This window comes from Lates calcarifer, linkage group LG19 (assembly GCF_001640805.2).
Source record: "Lates calcarifer isolate ASB-BC8 linkage group LG19, TLL_Latcal_v3, whole genome shotgun sequence".
NCBI classification, from domain to species: domain Eukaryota; kingdom Metazoa; phylum Chordata; class Actinopteri; family Centropomidae; genus Lates; species Lates calcarifer.
The window spans coordinates 14,700,284-14,718,400 of NC_066851.1; the positions used below are offsets into that span (position 1 = coordinate 14,700,284).

General features: G+C 41.9%; 1 long non-coding RNA gene across 1 annotated transcript in view; it reads right to left on the reverse strand.

The window, feature by feature from the left end:
- Positions 1-596: 596 nt before the first annotated feature.
- The window catches only part of LOC127143624 (uncharacterized), a 40,001-nt gene continuing 22,480 nt past the window's right edge, over positions 597-18,117 (reverse strand). Inside the window, exons 3-4 of the long non-coding RNA XR_007815196.1 lie at positions 16,400-16,487; positions 597-1,846 (exon numbers count right to left, since the gene is read on the reverse strand). This is a non-coding gene — a long non-coding RNA (uncharacterized LOC127143624). The remainder of the gene's footprint in view (positions 1,847-16,399; positions 16,488-18,117) is intronic.

Consider the following 18,117-nt stretch of genomic DNA (forward strand, 5'->3'; position numbering starts at 1 on the left):
ATTTAAAGTAATCCAACGATGCCGAACCAACGAAGCATGACACAAAGGCATCAGCAGGGCGGCAAAAAGGCAATTTATTTGGTCTGGATGTACAGTTGGGAGAAGTGGAAGGCGAGGCGGTGAGTTGCTTTGTGAAGTGGCGTGGGAGGAACCACCTGGTGATCAGCGTGGCCAAGACTAGGAAGCTGGTTGTGGACTTTGGCTGCTTTCTTGAATCAACATGCAGGGGTCTGAGGTTGAGATGGTGACATCCAACAGTGCCTGGCAGTACATCTGGACAATCAGCCAACACTGAAGCTATCTACAGGAAGAACCAGAGCAGACTGTACTTCCTGAGGTGACTGAGGTCCTTCAACATTTGCAGCAGCAACAAATGTTCCAACCGGTCCACAGTAGCAAGAGCAGTATTCTACACTATGGTATGCTGGGGCAGGGGGATCTAGGTGAGGGATGCTAAAAAAAAAACCTTAACAACCTCCTCCTTTGCGCTCTGTCCTGAGCACCCCGGTGGACACTCAGTATGTGGCAGTAGAGAGGAGGATTCTCTCCAAACAAACAAAAACTATTATGGACAAGCACTCCCACGCCCTCCACAGCATGCTGCCCAGCAGGAAGAGTGTGTTCAGCAGGGGACTCTTCAAGCTGAGATACAGAACAGAGCGCCACAGGAAGTCATTCCTGTCTGCTGCTACTGTGTTCTACAACGTATCCAGAACTGAAACTGACTATAATATCGTGAATAAGAAGGGTGTAGCTGCTATGTACAAATAAAATAACATGTATATGTTGTTCTGTATTGTTTGCTCTTTGTTCTTATATCTAGCGGCTGTAACACAATTTCCCATCTATCTATCTATGTTCAAAAACATGATCAGCAACAGGTAGGTAGTCAGTGAAGGCAAACAGTGAAGTAAAGTCCAAATGTTGCATAAAAATGCAAAAACAAACTAATATGCAGCTGTTGCCATGACAGAAACATTCTTAACAGATTTAATAATAACCTTTCCATGGGCACTTTTGTATATGTTGGGATTTTCTTTTCTCCTCTTGACATTTTTAAGTTGCTCTTACATTATAGTACATACAAATATTATTAGGGGTGGGACCCCTTAGTTTTTTGGCCTATATTCAGTTCATTTACAGTGTAAGATTGTAACAGTACCCTCAGTGTGCACCAAAGAATTGCTCAGTACATGTGTGAAACTTAACCCACGATAACTATACTGTTACCAAAGGCAAGCTGGTGCAGTTAGCAGGTGCACAGCTATAACAAGGATGGGAAAAATCTTACATCATTATGGATTTTTATACTGCACCATTATATACAGGCAACTGTCAATCTGTACCCCACCTCTCGCACAATGCATGCTGGGAAAGCCATCAGCTCAACTTCAGCTCCCCTGTGACAAACAGGTTTAGTTAATGGATGAATGGATGGAAAAGTCAAGTTCAACCCTTCTTTTTCTTTCTGAGTTACTGTATGTACATACATATGTATTCACGCGGTTGTCCATGAAAGGCAGGGCACATTCTGCCAAGAATTCAAAAATACAGTAATAGCACCCTGCCATGTTGTTTGGCCCACTGTTCAGAAACTAAGCAGAGATAGCACAGAGTTTTCCAGAAGCAAGATATTGCACCATTGACCCTGGTGGGAAAGAGGTGAATGTGTTCCTAATTGGAAAAGGATGTCACACACATGCATGCGTTCATACACACGCGCGCACACACACCCACAGAGAACCTCTGGGAGGTAATCTCTCTTCCTGTTCCGGCTATGCCTGACCAGCCAAGCGGAGCTGCCACCTCATTGTGTCCTTCTGTACCAAGGCTCTGTATGGTCTTCCTGCAAGCAGAAAGAGAGAGAGAGAGAGAAAGAGAAAGAGAAAGAGAGAGAAAGAGAAAGAGGGAGAGAGAGAGAGAGAGAGAGAGAGGTGTATCAGTCTCCACCAAGACACACATGGCACACACAGGGCTGCATGGAGCCTGATGCCCTGCAGTACAAACAAAGAGATTTTAGAGGCTGCAGCATCTGATTCACAGTCTGCTGTTGTTTGAGTGTACATGTGCACGTGTTTTACCTGCGAGTGGCTGCTTGTCTGTTTGTTCACGTTAATAGTTTGACTATAAATGTATCTAAAATTGGCCACTGTTGACCATTAAACAAGCTCCGTTCTAGAAGAAAATACAAAAGACTGAAAGCACATGAAGGGCAAATAAAAGGAAATGAGCCCGGCAATGTGAAACACAAACTCACGACATATCAATACGTGTTTAACAGATATGAGCGACTCCATAAATGTAAATTAAAATGATATGTGAGGAGCAATAAATGTGTGTTTTAATGGCTTTGCCCCTCCAGGGGGGCAAACGTATTTTTCTCTTTCACACTTCCTCTTTTCTCAGCCACACACATGCATTTACAGCACAAAACAATTTAATCATTAACACTGAACGCGACCAAAAATAATGGCAGGGTTATTTGTTTCATATCACTTAACTCATATAGTCTATATCTGGCATCCAGCACCCTCTTACTTTTCCTTCTTCAGTTTTTCAATTTGTTTCACCTAAGAGGTTTTTAAAAATTCATTAACGTTTTGCGCGAAACACTTCTGGGAGTCTCATATTGATTTTTATTAATAGGTTGTTTGTTGTAATAAATTATTTTGTTCTTAAGGCGATGAATATGTAAAGTTGGAATGCAGTTGGTGGGAAAAAATGGCCGTAGGTGCCACACAACCAGCAGAGAGGAAAAATATGAATGTCTTTATTCATTTGATTAAAAAAACAGCACTGAGGTAATCGTTAACTGTCACTTTCTACAAGTCATGAATGTATATCATAATTCTCACTCAGTTTTTCTCCCTGGAGTGTGTGTGAGTGTGAGGGAGTGCGTGCATGCCGTCTATAAAAAAAAAAAAAAGATACAACATACAATGCACACAATGCATTTTTATGAAACTGAATTAGCACTAATATAAATAACACTATGCTCAGTGAAGGCGTCGTCCGATCAATATGGACTTGTCATTTCTGGCATCTGTGAATGTTTGTGTGTGAATGAGAAGAAAGAGGCAAACAAAGAGTGAGAAAAAGAAAATGAAACACTACTATAACTGCATGATTAACAGTACGTGTACAAGTAATAAGTAAGTACTCCTTAACTCAGTGCAGTTTAATTAAACACGAAGCAATGGAGGATGCAAAATCTCTGAGTAGCCAATGGCAGCTCATACATACAGGGAGAGGGCAAAATGACAAGAATATTTGAAGATACTGCAGAGCTCATGAGGCTGCTGATTATTTTCATTATTAACGAATCTGTTGATCATTTCTTAAGTGAATCAAATAATTGTTTGATGTACAAAATGTCCAACTAACAGTCCAAAACCTGAAGATATCCAATTTAATCTCACACAAGACAAAGAAAAGCAGCAAATCCTCACAACTGAGAAGCTGGAAACAGAGAATATGTCATTTTTAATCATTAATCAATAACTGCTGATTACACATCAACTGTTTCAGCCCATCAATTACTTTACCTGAGGGAGTTTATTCAACTTTTTGGTCATTTTTGTTGTTGTTTTAGATTGCATTGCCTATTTTTTCCCCTTCCCTGCATGTATACATATGTTGTGCTAAAAAGTGGAAATTTTCTGTCACAACAAATATTACCATAAGGAAAAGATCTGAAAGCGTCTTTGCACTTACTTAAAGTAGGAGGAGGAGCCTCACTCAAGTCATGGCTGTTCAAGGAAACAACAAGACCAGGGAATACATACACCCAGGCTGAAACATGCACACGCACACACAGTCATACTGTACTCCCTCAGTAGCATGTCTTGAGCAGCCTAGCAGCTCTTGTTAATGCGTTATTGGAGCTGCCATCCTGATTCAGTCTATTTATCGCCTTTTTCAAGTTTGTTTACTGCCGCCCGTAACTCATGCCAGCAACAGACAGACCATTCCTCTCTTCTGCGTGTATAAAACTTTTACTGGGCTAACAAACTGCAACCGTCGACAGGGACGCCGGTAGGCCGGGGAGGGGTGAGGGAGGGAGGGAAACGGCAGGAAGAGAAGAAAAAGAAGGATTTACAGCTGCTTGTAAATTTGTCCATCACAGCTTTCTTTCTTATCAGTTACATTTGCTCTCTCTCCGGGCTCCACAATGAGCCGTCTAGACAGCACTCCGAACTAGATCAATTCCACCCTTCAAACATGGTGCGTTCAACTCCAAATGAAAAGATGCTTTATTTTCAGCAGAGGGAGAAAATAAAAGAAATTATGGGTTTTTCAAACTGCTAAACACCTTTCATTAGTGAATGGATCCTATTTCACATGCAGGTGAGAATTAGGAGGGTAAATGAGAGGTAACAGAGAAAAGGCTTTAGAGATGAGAATTTATGCAAAGCCACAAAAAAAACTCCCCTTCCTACCGCACCAGAATCCCACTCTGGCTTTATGAATTTAACATCATGATGGAAAAAGCCAGAGCATTCAATCTGGGATGCTCTGTTTGTTAGGGGAGCTAGTGATTATTGTTTATTACTCCAATAAAAGCCATACAATCCTCAGCCTTCCTGTGCCCATCTGGTATAATGACAGCTTAAATATTCAGAGCTGTGCAGCCGTAAAATAAAGAAAGAATGAGTAAAAAATAAAGTGTGTGTAGTAGCTGGCTAGCTCCCCTCCCCCACCCCACAGGGTTTGTTTTTTCCATACGTCTCCAGTTTGGGATTGAGAAATCGACTGGCATTTAAAAGCAGTGGTTTGGCTCTTCAACAATGATGCAATCAAAAAATTCTTTTTTCATTTACCTTCATGCACGCACATACACAAACACTACACACACAAACACACACACAGCCACACATCTGCACGCACAAATCACACGCCCAGAGGACATGATGTAACAAGATAAACCACAACAATTTTGCATGCACAATAATTACACCGAAATATCATACATACACCGCACCAATTAAGCTAACACAATTAACTCCAGGGCCATGGAGGATCTTAGAGGCTTGGTGAACCTTATGAGGATTTGTAGCAGGTCTCAGTCAATCCTCATTTCATATAATTCTTCCAAGTATCATGTAACCGTCTGCGTTGTGCACCTGTGGAGTATTAGGAGGGCCATTTGGCTCTGATTACATTCTCCGTCTCTGGCGGGCTTTGTGTTTTGTTGTCGCATTTTCTCTGCCAAACTGTTTTGCTTTTGCTGGAACACGGAGTTCACCGTAGCAGCCTCTCTAGTTCTCTCTGCACAAACCTTTTTTGCACTCCTCTCTGTGTCATCTCTTCCACTCTCTCTCTGTCTTTGGTTCCTCTTCACGCCTCTCCTCCACCCTCTCTCTTTCTGTCTCTGTATGTCTGCAAGGAAGTCCACTGTAGGCGATCAATACCTGACAATATGGCAAAATCATATATTTTTCCTCTTCTTAAGCAAATTCAATTTGGTCCTTAACATTCCAGTGGCTTTAATTAGATGCCCACGGTAGCAAATTGCAATTTACATTTTTATAGTTTTTCGAGTTAATTAGCTTGCTCACTCAGCCGGACCCGACTTGTTTATGCTACCCCCCTTCCTTTTCTCATTCTGCCCTCTTGCCTACTGTTTGAGGCCCCTGCTTATGTTGTGTTTACCAGGAAAAAAAAGGTTAATGTCACACAATTCCTTCTTAATAAACCAAATAAAACATTAAGTCTACAAACACTTCTTTTATTAGCCATTTAGAAGATAGGCTGCGAGCTACGGTGTGTTGTTTTGACCATATCAAAAAGTTTCACAGCCTCACCCATGTTACATCCCATTGAACAAAAACATTTTAATCATCTTTTATGAGGACAGACCCTTTAAAAACCAAGAAACTTGTTTTGGTTCTTCTCTGTTAAACTCTTTTCTTCAACTCCCTCTGCTCCAAAGGGATGCGTTGTATTGAGTTTTCCTTTTCTCTGGCCACAGTTCACCACTGTGACCTCTTTAATGGCATCAGGGTGGAAGTGATTGTTAGCTTAACAGTGCTGTCCATGCACAGATGCACAGACATAATTCTATTTCTTAATGGGAGCTCACATCTGAGGAGATCACCACAATTCAAACATTTGTAAATCAAACATTTTTAAAGGTGCTGTATGTAAGTTTCACTATCACTATGTGGCATTGATAGCTATTTACTTAGCAGTCTAGAAGGAACGTTGCAAGATCTGCATCATTGTTGTTGTGGTTATAATAATAACCTGAGTGGTTATGGTTAGAGGACAATTGTGTGACCATGGCAGTCATTGAAAACACTGTTATGGGCAAATAAACAATGTTTATATGGGCTGATATTGATTTTGCATTCCCTGTCTTTATACTTACAACCCGTTTTAAACCATTACATGATGACACAACAGCAGGTGGACGACTGTAAAACGTTGTGTATTGTGTATTATGTAGTAAAGGGTGTGTGTGCATATAGCTTGTAGCTGCAGCTGCATTGCCGCCCCAACCAATCAAATGACATAACAGAATCTTCCTTTCCCCTTACTTTCACCTTTACTGATACTACATCCTCTGTGACCTTACAGTAGGTTCAGTTTAAAAAATTCAAATCTTTCTCTGAGCCAAAATATACCACAGTTGCCCCAGAAATATACACCTCTGTAGAGCTGCCCCCTGCCAAAATATAATTGACCTGAACTGCTTGCAGCTTCCGTGCAAAGAAATGAAATAGCAAAGTGAATGCTCTGACCTACCAATGTCAAAGAAAAGACAAGAAACAGTATCTCCTTTTGTAACGTGTCTGACATTTTCTTGTTTTTTTATCCCACCCCATTATAATGTTTATCGCCAAACTAAACCTTCCTTTCAGATGACAGATATCCACAGGAGACAAGAGGAGGGTAAAGCAAGAGAAAAGTCTGTGAGTGCAACAGATGTAGACAGAAAGAGAAAGATGGTGGGAGAGAGGGAGTCAGTGTGGCAATCAGCTGAGCAGACAGCCAAGTCACCTCTACTGTCAGTCACCACTCCCCCCCTGTGACCGGCGGACTAAATGAAACAAGGCCTTAGAGGTCCTCCATGTTGTCTTGTGTTTCATCCTCTTCCACCATCACTCTTCATCTCCTTTACAGACATCAGACGTTTAGTCGTGAAGCCCTGGAGACTACTGAGGCTGGTTGGGGGACCAAGGGTTGCTGGCTGCCAAGAGACCATGTAAGCACTGACCTCCATTACAACACAATTAAACGAGTCGTGTCCTCCTCCAGCACTTCCTCCTCTTCCCCTGCATCCATTCCTGCTTCTCCTAGCTCCTTTTCTTCAGTGGCATCCCTTTGTTCCTCATTAAAACATCACATCAATTTAGGCAAGTCTGCTCTGACATGTTGTACAGCATGTTGTTATTGTTTGACCAAGGCTATTACTTCAGGTGTACTCCTGGAGCCAGAGAGGAGAGATGGGGGCTAACATTCATGTTAGCCACTAATTGCTGGTTTTATGCTGACAAAAAGGTCAGAGGTTAAAAAAAAAAAACAACTAAAGATTCCAAGATACTGTGGCTAGTAGCAAAATACCAACACTCAATAAGTTATAACCTGCTGCTATATGCTGCGATGATTGTGGAAATGGGGCAAGTAGAAGCTTTCCATCACATGACAAAGAGAGAGCAAGAGTATACGCGTTTAAACATCAGCTGTCAGATCATTTCATGGACCACAGGAACTGAGAGCACATTTGTTCTTCCTGTGAGCCTTTAAATACCACAGAACAAATGAATGAATCAATCTTTCGCTTTCACACTCAAGCAGTCTTTGCCAATTTAGGAAAGACAAATAACCTTGGCTAAGATCTTTTAAAAAAGGAAAATGTTGCTGGACCCGCCATACACAGGCTAAATGAACAGGAGTATCTCACCGATGGTTTCTTTTAAGTTTTGGAGTACTGAGAGTACCGAAAAAGGCCTTCATTTTCAAGTCTGCGGGGATACCTCTACATCCCGCAGGCTGCATCATTATAGGCAATATTTTGGTGGAAAATATGCCCAGGGAGCAGCTCCTGGCTCTGAGAGTACAGTGTTTGAAATCACACAGAATCTTTGAAAGCAAACTTTAGCGTTTCTTCGGAGTTTCAGAAGCTTCCCATTTCTGCATAACCGCCTTTACACGTTACACACTCACCTCAATTGGAATTCACCCCTCTCCTCTAATTACAGTCTGCTTGTTTTTCTATGAGTCCAGCTGTGCTTTTGAATTCTGAATGCTATTCTGCACAAATGATCCATCTCATCTTCTTGTGACAGTTTGGTCCCAGTTTTGTTTTGAAGTACTTCAATTGTCCTAACCTTATTTTGCTCTCCTGCAGTAACAACTGTATTCTGTCCTAAAAACTGAAAAGCCTAGGCACGAACACAGACAAAACACCAGTCCAAAAAAGCAGCATAATGTCTGCCTGAGGGATGGGGGGGAGAGGGTGAGGGCACGGGGGCGGAAGGGAGAGGAGAGCCTCTGACCTGATGTTCTAGCCCCTATCTGCTAATTAGTCCTATTCACTAACCAGATGCTTATAATTAAATTTACACGCGGCGGTGAATAGCCGGATGAAAAAGAACAGATCCATCAGGAGGCCACGATGGAGGCGTTCAGCGACCATCACATGGTGTGTAAAATACACAAGAACATAAAAAGCTCATTAAGAGAGACAATAAAGGGAAGAGACCCCCGGAGCACTTCAAACACCATCTTGAGCTGTGCCCCTAGAAGCATCCGCCCACTTTCACCCGCCTCTACCCTCCCTGTGTCACATTCCCTCTCCACCTTTCCTTCTGTCTTTCCCGTCTCCTCTCAAACATGTCTGACGATTTCCCTTCCCGCTCTCTCATTCCGCGCCCCACCCGTCCCGCAGTGGGTTGTTTTGCTGTCACGCAGGCGATGAGTGTGGGCTACCAGAGGCGGACCCTCTTCCCTCCGGAGATGTTCGGAGGAGAAGAAGAGGGGAAGAAAGAACAAGCTCCTCTTTAATGCAGTTTTGGCACGGTGCCTCGGCTGATGGAACTTCTGCTGCAGAAGGAAAACAACAACACACCACAACAGAAAAGCCTTGCTCACTGACTCACTCCCACTTCGATGCTCTGGCTAGTTAATTATTGCTCAGAGCTATTTAAATACACCTAATTAAAACAAATGTAAAGTAGATCATTAGTCGAAAGATGTTTGCCTCCCAGTTGGAGGGGCGAGGGGTGGTGTGGGCACGCAAACAAAAGGGCACCCTAGATTGCTCTGTGGTCAGTGACCGCTAAGATATTCATCAGGAATGAGGCCAATGGAGGATAAAGAGGCACGAAAATGCCATTACTGTTTTCCTGTCGATTTTAAAAAAAAAGAGAGAGAAAAAAAAGAGGCAAACAATGGTTTAATTTCCAGCGAAACACAGCAGCCAGTAGGCTTTGAGCTGATCAAACAAAGTACATATAGGGGGCAGATCATCAAAAGTAAATATCAAAGGATCTGACAGCCAGAGGTCTAATTGCTGTTATTTCCCATGAGGTCTTCCCGTGTTCTGTAGATAAATAAACTTGAGCACAGAGGAGAGAGAGGGGGAGAGAGAGAGTGTAGGTGCAGAGAAAACACAAAGAGAGCTTGTCAGGAAGCAGGAAGAATACATTTAATAGGCCCATTTTCAAGGCAGACATTTTGATATGTCATGGCAGAAGAAGCACAGGTGTAATTAATAACATTAATGACGACTGAATTTCATTTTGGTGTTCCAGTTTCATGCTATTAAGTTTGACAGCTCATCAGTGTGGTTTACTGGGACACCTATATGGAACAGAGCCATGATTAGTGTTATCAAGTTACACTTGTACTTTCTCTGCTATGACAAGTCAAAGTGTCTGCAGTGAAAATGATTACAACATTAATTCTGCAAAAACTAGACATTGAAAATTCTCATTTTCAGCCAACATTAGCGTGGTCAAGGTAAGGGAAAGATTAAGGCTAAAGTGCAGGTCTGTGACACAATGCAAATTCTGATCTCCTGCATGAAAGCTACATATTACTTCTGTGTTAGCACTGAATGTCAACAACTGACATAAACAATGAGGCGAGGGATCATCCAATATAGATGATACAGAGTGGTGCAGGAATGAGTCCGAAAACCCAGAAATAAGTTAGCCTTTTAGCACTTCCAGTCCCCTTGTCTCAAAGTCAATGGGTTTTTTGAATGGGGTTTTTGGGTAGATGACTGAAATAAGGTCTGTGGTTAACTACACAAGTTCAAGACATTTTCAATTTTTATTCTCTGACATAAAATATGTCAGATAATGCCCCACTTGCTGCTACTCATGCTCTTGCAAACTGTCGCTAACTTTCCTATTTTATCTTGGTAGAAACTAGCTGTTATTAGTATATCCTCCAATTTAAAAGTAAAAGAGAAGAGAAGAGCTGTACTGCTCAGTGAAGTAAATCAGAGAGGACCTGTACCACTCTCCAGCAGTATGAAGGCCCTTCTCCAGTGTCAGCCTTTAATTAACTATTGACCGTGCCACCGAAAGGAACGACGAAGCAGTAGACAAAAAACCTAGACAAAGGGCTAATGGCCTGAAAACGTGATCCCTTAAAGGCCTTTCCTCTGCTCTGCTCATCGCTTCTCCCCCAGGTTTAGGCAGCGTTTCAAATCCTCACTCAGATGAGCCCGTCGCAGCCAGCACGCACCGTCAACAAGTTCAGTCCTCCCCAGAATCTACAGATTTATTTGATCCAAGTCTGATGACAATTACACACTCACACAGATGCTGCCAACACATTCACAAAGGCCTCTCTGCACACACACATTCCTCTGTTTGTGGTTCTGCTTGTTTATGTGTCGGCACATATGGCTTTGGTGTGTGTACACCTGTATGACTGAATTGGCAGCCAAGACAAAGCGAGTCGGGCAGAGGAAAGATGAAAATGTCTGCGAGTATGGCAGAATTTGCGATGACATTACCACGATGCTTAATTAGCATCACGGTAGAGGGACAACATGCAGTCGTACAGAAAATACAACACGTGCGTCGATCCACAGGGACCCTGCTTCTGCTGCCCACAGTCTGCCAGGGGCACATATATAAAACACATACACCAACGCACAAATTATATATGCACACAGGGAGAGAAACAAACAGCCTCCCAGTTATGCACTGCAGTACGCCGGGGTCTGGCCTTATGGACTGGAAGCGTGATCTGAACAGGTTTAAAGTTCAGTTTTAATGACACCCCAGGTATGATTCATTTGGTGTCTTTTTTTAACATGTACTTCATATAAGCTATATATAGCTTATTTATTATATATGATTGACACTAACCCAGAAAAAAGGTGTTTTGAGGACATGAGATATTTAACAAGCACCATCAGTCTGTAATTACACTCCCCCATTAGATATAGCCACCTAATGCAAATTAACAATGATTAAGAGGGAGATATTGTTTTTTTTTTTTTTTGGTTACATGTCTATCGTTGTCTGTCAATCATTTTCACCTACGTATGTGTGTGAAGAATAATTACCACCTGCAGCACCGATCATGTACGGCTCTGCTCCAAACCTGTAATTACAGTGAAATAATGCAAAGCAGAATGTATTACCACACATCTGATTGAGCTGCCTGTTGGTGTGAGATGTCCTCCCACTGCAGAAGTACCAGTGCAGTATGAGCGAGCACACAAACCTGTGTTACAGTAAGTGCGGACCAAACCAGACCAGAGGATGAAGCGAGATAGATAATTCAAAAGGTACAAAGAGAGGACACGCGCTTGGTCCACTGGTTCTCCTTGATAGTATAATGAGTCTCTATGGTCTCCAAACATACCCATAAATTTTCATAACTGGTGGGTGGACCATAGTTGGCACGGAAAAGTGAACAAATGGCTCAGTCTCAGGCATCATGAATATCAATGAAAGATGGGACATGTGACTGTCCTGATGAAGCAGGGACTGGGCAAACACTTCCCAACCTTAAACTGGACGCACTGAATTTCCAAAGGGTCATGATGACTGTTCGTCACAGTGGCTTGATTATGTTTTTCCTCAATGTTTACAATAGAGTCCTAATCAAATGTGAGAAGTCCGGCAAGGCCTAATCAGCATCATGCTGACTTTAAGCATGAATGAGGTATAGCAGGATATAGTAATCACCTGCATAATTCCAGACAATAGAAATCAGCCGATTTAAAATCTAATTGTGGTTTATCATGGAAGTCTGTTTAGATAAACAAGTAATTAGAACATTAATTGCAGTAATGATTGCGCCAATATAATTATTGTTAACAAGCTCGACCATCGTTAAGAAGGTTGGCAGTGTGCTCTGCGCTAGTTTGGGTGTTTGTTCAAGACCTGCATGTTTGGTTGTTTCACAACACTGAATGAAAAGTTGGTTTTTGTTCTTCCTTCAAAAAACAGCAACATCTTTGAGAGTTTCTCAGGATGGCAGATGGTGGAATAAGTGAAAGGCTGATGAAAAACTCACTCCCATGATTGAGATTGTTTATCCTCTTCAGACGACGACAACCTTGCCGTAAGGACTGACACGTGTGTGACGGGAACCAGTGGAGTTTATGTGAATTTCACAACCAAATCAAGACTATCAATCATCTCGGCCACGGTCTTATTTTTGCAACAGTTACACCAATGTATCATTATTAATCTGACACTGATATATTGATGTTTAATAATGTATGATGCAGCACTTTCACAAGAGCACTTCAATTTAATGCTGCACTCCCATTAAGTTAGGAGACTTGGAAGAGCCAGATTTGAAAAGGAACAGTCCAAAGTGATGCAGCAAAGGCTGAGACGTTGTTTTGGAGTCGAGTCATCCCCTTTAAAGTTATATGTGAAGGTGAATGCCCAAAACCTCTTTTGCAATATCACATATTAAATGTGCTCATCTAGCAAATCTAATGGAAAAGCGTTAATGACTTCAAGCTGCAGACCTGCTGTCAGCGTATTAGAGTAAGTCCGAGTCTTTGGTTGGAATAAATGAGAAATAGGAAAGTGGTCGTTACCTTTTGGCTCTAGATGTGAGGGGAGCTGATGGTTACAGGAGTCAATGGACAGCCGGCCTTTCCACTACAATAGAATTATGAGCAGGATGGATGGTTGAGCCGTGACATCAATATCTACTTATCCATGTGTCCATCTAGGAATCGGTTGAGAGGAATGTGATTAAAAGGCTGTGTGATTCATGCTTTCAATTCTATTGATCTCCTTATGTAAACCATTACTGAAGCCTCACACACACACACAAACACACACACAAACAGACTTGCATGCATATCACATATGGACATACACAGACCAATACACACATGCACACATAAATGCACCGTCCATATCTATAAATATCAACCTGAGGTAGACTGACTGACGACCTTATTTCCTTCCCCTCACGCTCTTATCCACACACACACACACACACACACACTAAAGTAACGCAGGCTTTCATATTGCTGGGGCAAGGTAGACAGCTAGTTTGCTGTGAATTTAAAGCGATAAGCTGAGCAGTGGCGAGCAGCAGCTATTCCTGGACGTTAGGTGCACGAAACCGGGCACTGCCAGAAGATTTATCTCCTCCTCTGAAATTTCATTTGGGGAAGGAATAATAAGGCATAGGAAATGAAAGTTAATCACGAATCCTCTCTCAGTTTCCCCCTCTCTCTCTTCCTGACATTGGCTTTCGAGAGCTTGAGGCCTGCTTTATTTAGTCGGGAGCCTTTTGTCTTTCCCCCCCCCGCAACCTTTTAAATGCTTCATAAATCAGAAACAAGGCACACACTTCTGACGGTTTGTTGTCCCGCAGAAACTAATTACAATGAGAGAGCCCTTCCACCGGTGAAACAAACTAGAATGAAATGGTTCACCATCCAACACCCACTAGATAGGTGGGCAGGTTAAAGAATGGGAGGAATAGACTGGAAAAGGATTCAGCTGTAATATGGCTTTCTTATTATTTCCTTATTTAGAAACATTTTTACTTCCGTTTAATCATATCTCTTCACTTGTAGTCAGTATAGAGTCTAGTCTAGACACAGTATTACCTATAGATGTGTGAAATGAAAGAATGAACACTACCAAACACAACTGAACCTTCTTTTGCATTTAACAAGGTATTGTATTGCACCAGAAAACATCAAATGTCCATCCATGGAAGTATTTTGAGGATAAATTATTTCAGTGTTGGTCCAAAACAACATTATCTACTTCATTATCCTCTGTATTTCTACACTGACAGAGGCTTTAGTTGAGTATATTTTAAAGAAGCACGCATCAAATAAATCAGATAAAGTAGACAGTACCAACAAATCATTCAGGATTTGATCTTTAAAGTTCCAAGAAGTAATATTTCTGATGATGATGTTACTGCAACACTTGAATGTAATGACTCTTTGAAAGGATCTCTTGTACTGCTGAACCCACTGAAAACAATATCCAGTACTACAGTTCTGCAGGTTTTAGCCACTTTTAGCTCTTCATTTTGATTTTCTTGCCTGCACATGTAGACTACATGATTGAGTGTCACTGCTCTCACCACAAAATTCCCCAAAACTTAGCGTTACCCTAAAACAGAATACCAGCAGATTATAAATGTTTCAGATTTGTTTCTGAGAATCACGTCATTTTTTTCTGTTTTTGTTAAATGTTGTTAACATGGCACATTTTGCATAATCTGCTGCGACTCTGTAGCAAGACTAGCAACACTGTAATAGGTGGTTAGATGTGTGGACATGTACAAAGGCTTCAAAGGTCAAAAAAGACACTTGGTGACGCATCTGTAACAGTATTTTAATCCCTCAGTATTTCACTTGTGTCACTTGTGTACACTTGGCTCATTCTAGCTTTCCACATTTCATTTCCTTTTTCCTGTCTCTTTTAACCTTATGTTTAATAGCCTTGTGTTTTGATCACAGGTTATTCTAAAGCAGTAATGGGAAATTTCACATGTAATTGACCGGGCCCAGAAATGCCATGATAGATATAATAGATTTCTCTCAAAGACAGAGGGAGCAGGGAGCAAGGGGAAGAAAAAGGAAGAAGAGAATAAAAAACTAATGAAGTAAGGAGATGCCTGTGCCTCTACAGCAGCCTAAAGAGAGGCTACATTAAAATATCCTATTAAAATGACCTTGGGATCTGCTGCTGCCCTTCAAGTTCTCCAGTAAAGGACATTAAAATACACTTCATGCAAATAGGTGAAAACATGCAAAAAGCCTGCATATTAGCATAGTGTAGATGGGGCTATTTATTGCTCTAGTTTATGATGGGGAACCCAGAGAGTGATTTTTACAAGGCTCAGGGATGTAAAGGCTTCAGGTTTTATGGTTGTTGTACACTGATAGCAGAAACCAATAGCATATTCTTCTAAAGCCGGCTTCCCTTATTGAGATCATAAGGTTTAAGCATTTATTCAAGCATACATGTGAGCAAACACACTGATAAACACACCACAAACACCTACTAATGTGTCAGATGGAGTGTAGTCAAAAGCTTGAATGCGACCATTAAGCAGTGGTTGATGAATCCAATTTTCTTTAAATAAAGGAAAGCTGTTGTCTGTCATTCCTCTCAGCAAGTCACTTAACCTGAATCGCTTGTGCAAACACCCAGGGGGATAAATGGGTATTATCTTAGAGGAGCCCAAGAGCTGGCAAAGCAAAGGGGTGACAGAAATAACTAGAAAAAAGCTATCGCTTCCACCTCCTGGACAATGAGGATGGCTGTAATGAGTATCGGTGTGTGTGTGTGTGTGTGTGTGTGTGTGTGTTCGTGAGGGAGCAGGAGAAAGATCGGGAGACGGCGACTGGGAGAGTGAGACAGAGAAGAAGAGGGAAAAAGGGATAGAGAGAGAGAGAGAGATCACTGTAATGAGGTGTCTGGGATGCTGATGTGTTTTCAGCAATACGCAGCGTAAAGCTAACAGTTCTCAGAGCAGGATGGTCTAACACATAGACCTCTTGACTGAGTCGAGCTGATCCAGATTGCTTCTCGATGAAGTGATGGTGGTGAGCAGGGCTGTGATTGGCTGCTGTGTTTACCTACCGGTTTGAGAGTAGACAGAAAGCTGTCACTATGGCCTCTGTCTTTCTTTGTGTCTTTTATTTAAAGGGGAACTCCACCATTTTAACACATGAAGATTTGTTTACTCATCACATCATCAACCTGTGAAAACAGTTCTATAATATATTTTTTGGGTCTGGAGGGAGTGGATAACAGTCTAACAGAGTCTGTGTTATGAACTGGGTATTTTCAATTTAAAAGATGTAGGCCTGGTCAGGTAGAGTCTAGTAATGCGCTCTGCACAACTCGGAAGTCAAGATTTACCAACCTCCTACTGGAAAAAGTACAATGGAACGCTACTCAAAGTTGTTCCTACTTACTTCCATTTACCCTCCATCCACCCACAGCTTCATGGAGAGGCAGTTGTTTGACATCACACAATAATGGCGGCACCCATGGAGGCATAACCTGTAAATGATAAACCAGCATTAAAATGCCATAAAAGATATAAGTAGTAAAATGGCATCTGTTATCTTGCATCGTTTCCTCTGCTTAGTTTGTGTATGCACCTGTCATTTTGACATCGGGCTGCACAACTGATAGCAAGTGAGATGTACTGATTACTTGATAACTTCAGAGATCTACTCATCATGAATTTAAATAAAATCACATAAGATGTCACTGTGCATGTGTTTGCTTCCTCCCTCTTCCTTCTGCCACAAATTTCCTGTAGTACTATAATTGGATACTGTTCGTCTCCCATCTCAGACTCATTTCCAACTACAAGCGTAGCTTGACTCTTGTTAAAATCAAATTTTGCAAACGCAAATTTCAAACTCCCACAGTGTCTGGGACAGCTCACAACGTGGCTGAGATGTGTGTCGGAACTGTTTAAACTCAAAACCAAGAGCAAACCAAGTTTATTTTTATTAGCTGTATGTCCCTTTAGCATTTTTCATTTTGATTGCCTGGCGCTCTGTAGTCCATGCATCTCCCATTTCCCCTTCCTCTCCTTTTTTCTGTCACTTGTCCCTATTCCCTCGCTCCCTCCCCTCACTCAGTTATCTGCTCTCTCCTGCCCGGGGCAGAGTCTCCTGCCTTATGGACAAGTCCTGTCTGCCACTGGGAGCTAACACAGCGCTAACACATCACCCAGCATGACACAACAGCCACAAAACAGTGTATGTCTTTGTGGGAGCAAGTATTTTATGTGTTCATGTGTGCAAGTGTAGATCTCTGTGCATTTCCAAGTGTGTGTGTGTGTGCGCGTGAGAAGGGAGGACTTTGAGGCATGCATCATTTTCCAGGCAGACAAATATGAAAATGCATGACAACTCTTGCATGACAGTCCTGTCATCATCCATCCATCAATCAACTTTGCAACATATACATGACCCACAGAGAACACACACACACAAATCTACACATCATGGGAATGTAGAAATATGCTGATTGAATGTCATGTCATTTATTATCCAATATACAGCTGAGAGAGAAAGAGAAATGGTGAGAAATACGTCGCGGGCTGAAGAACCTGACACCTCTCCAAACCTGTCTCGTGTTAAGTCAGATGACGTTTGGGCTTGGCCCGGAGTATGAAACCATTTCGCTCCTCATTTCTGTCTCTTTGGTCGTCACTGGATGTTTGTAGGATGTCAGATCGAAGTCTGCTCCATCTTTGAGAAGGGATGAGGGGGGGGCTACTACCTAGGATGGGGATGGTAGTGCAGGGATATGGACAGGTGGATGGAGATGGTGGTGGAGGAATTGAAGAAGCTGACATATGAAGAAGTGATGCCTTTAAGGCTTGTCTGCCTCTTAACAATGTCACTCTTGAGTGAGCTGTCATTTCATTTTAAAATAATTTGAGTCACAATCTGTCAGTCAGCTATCCATAATCTCACCAATATGTCATTATAGTATGGAAATTTTGTGATTACCATCCATTTACTGGTTTCTGCGGCCAACAGCCAGTTAGGTCAGGGCCTTGTCCCCTTCATTCCTGTCTCTGTATCCTGACTGTAAATCAGAGCCTTAAGCAGGCAATATCCTCAGCCAGTCCCTCTGCTCTCTCTTATCTTTAAGCCATATATTGCTT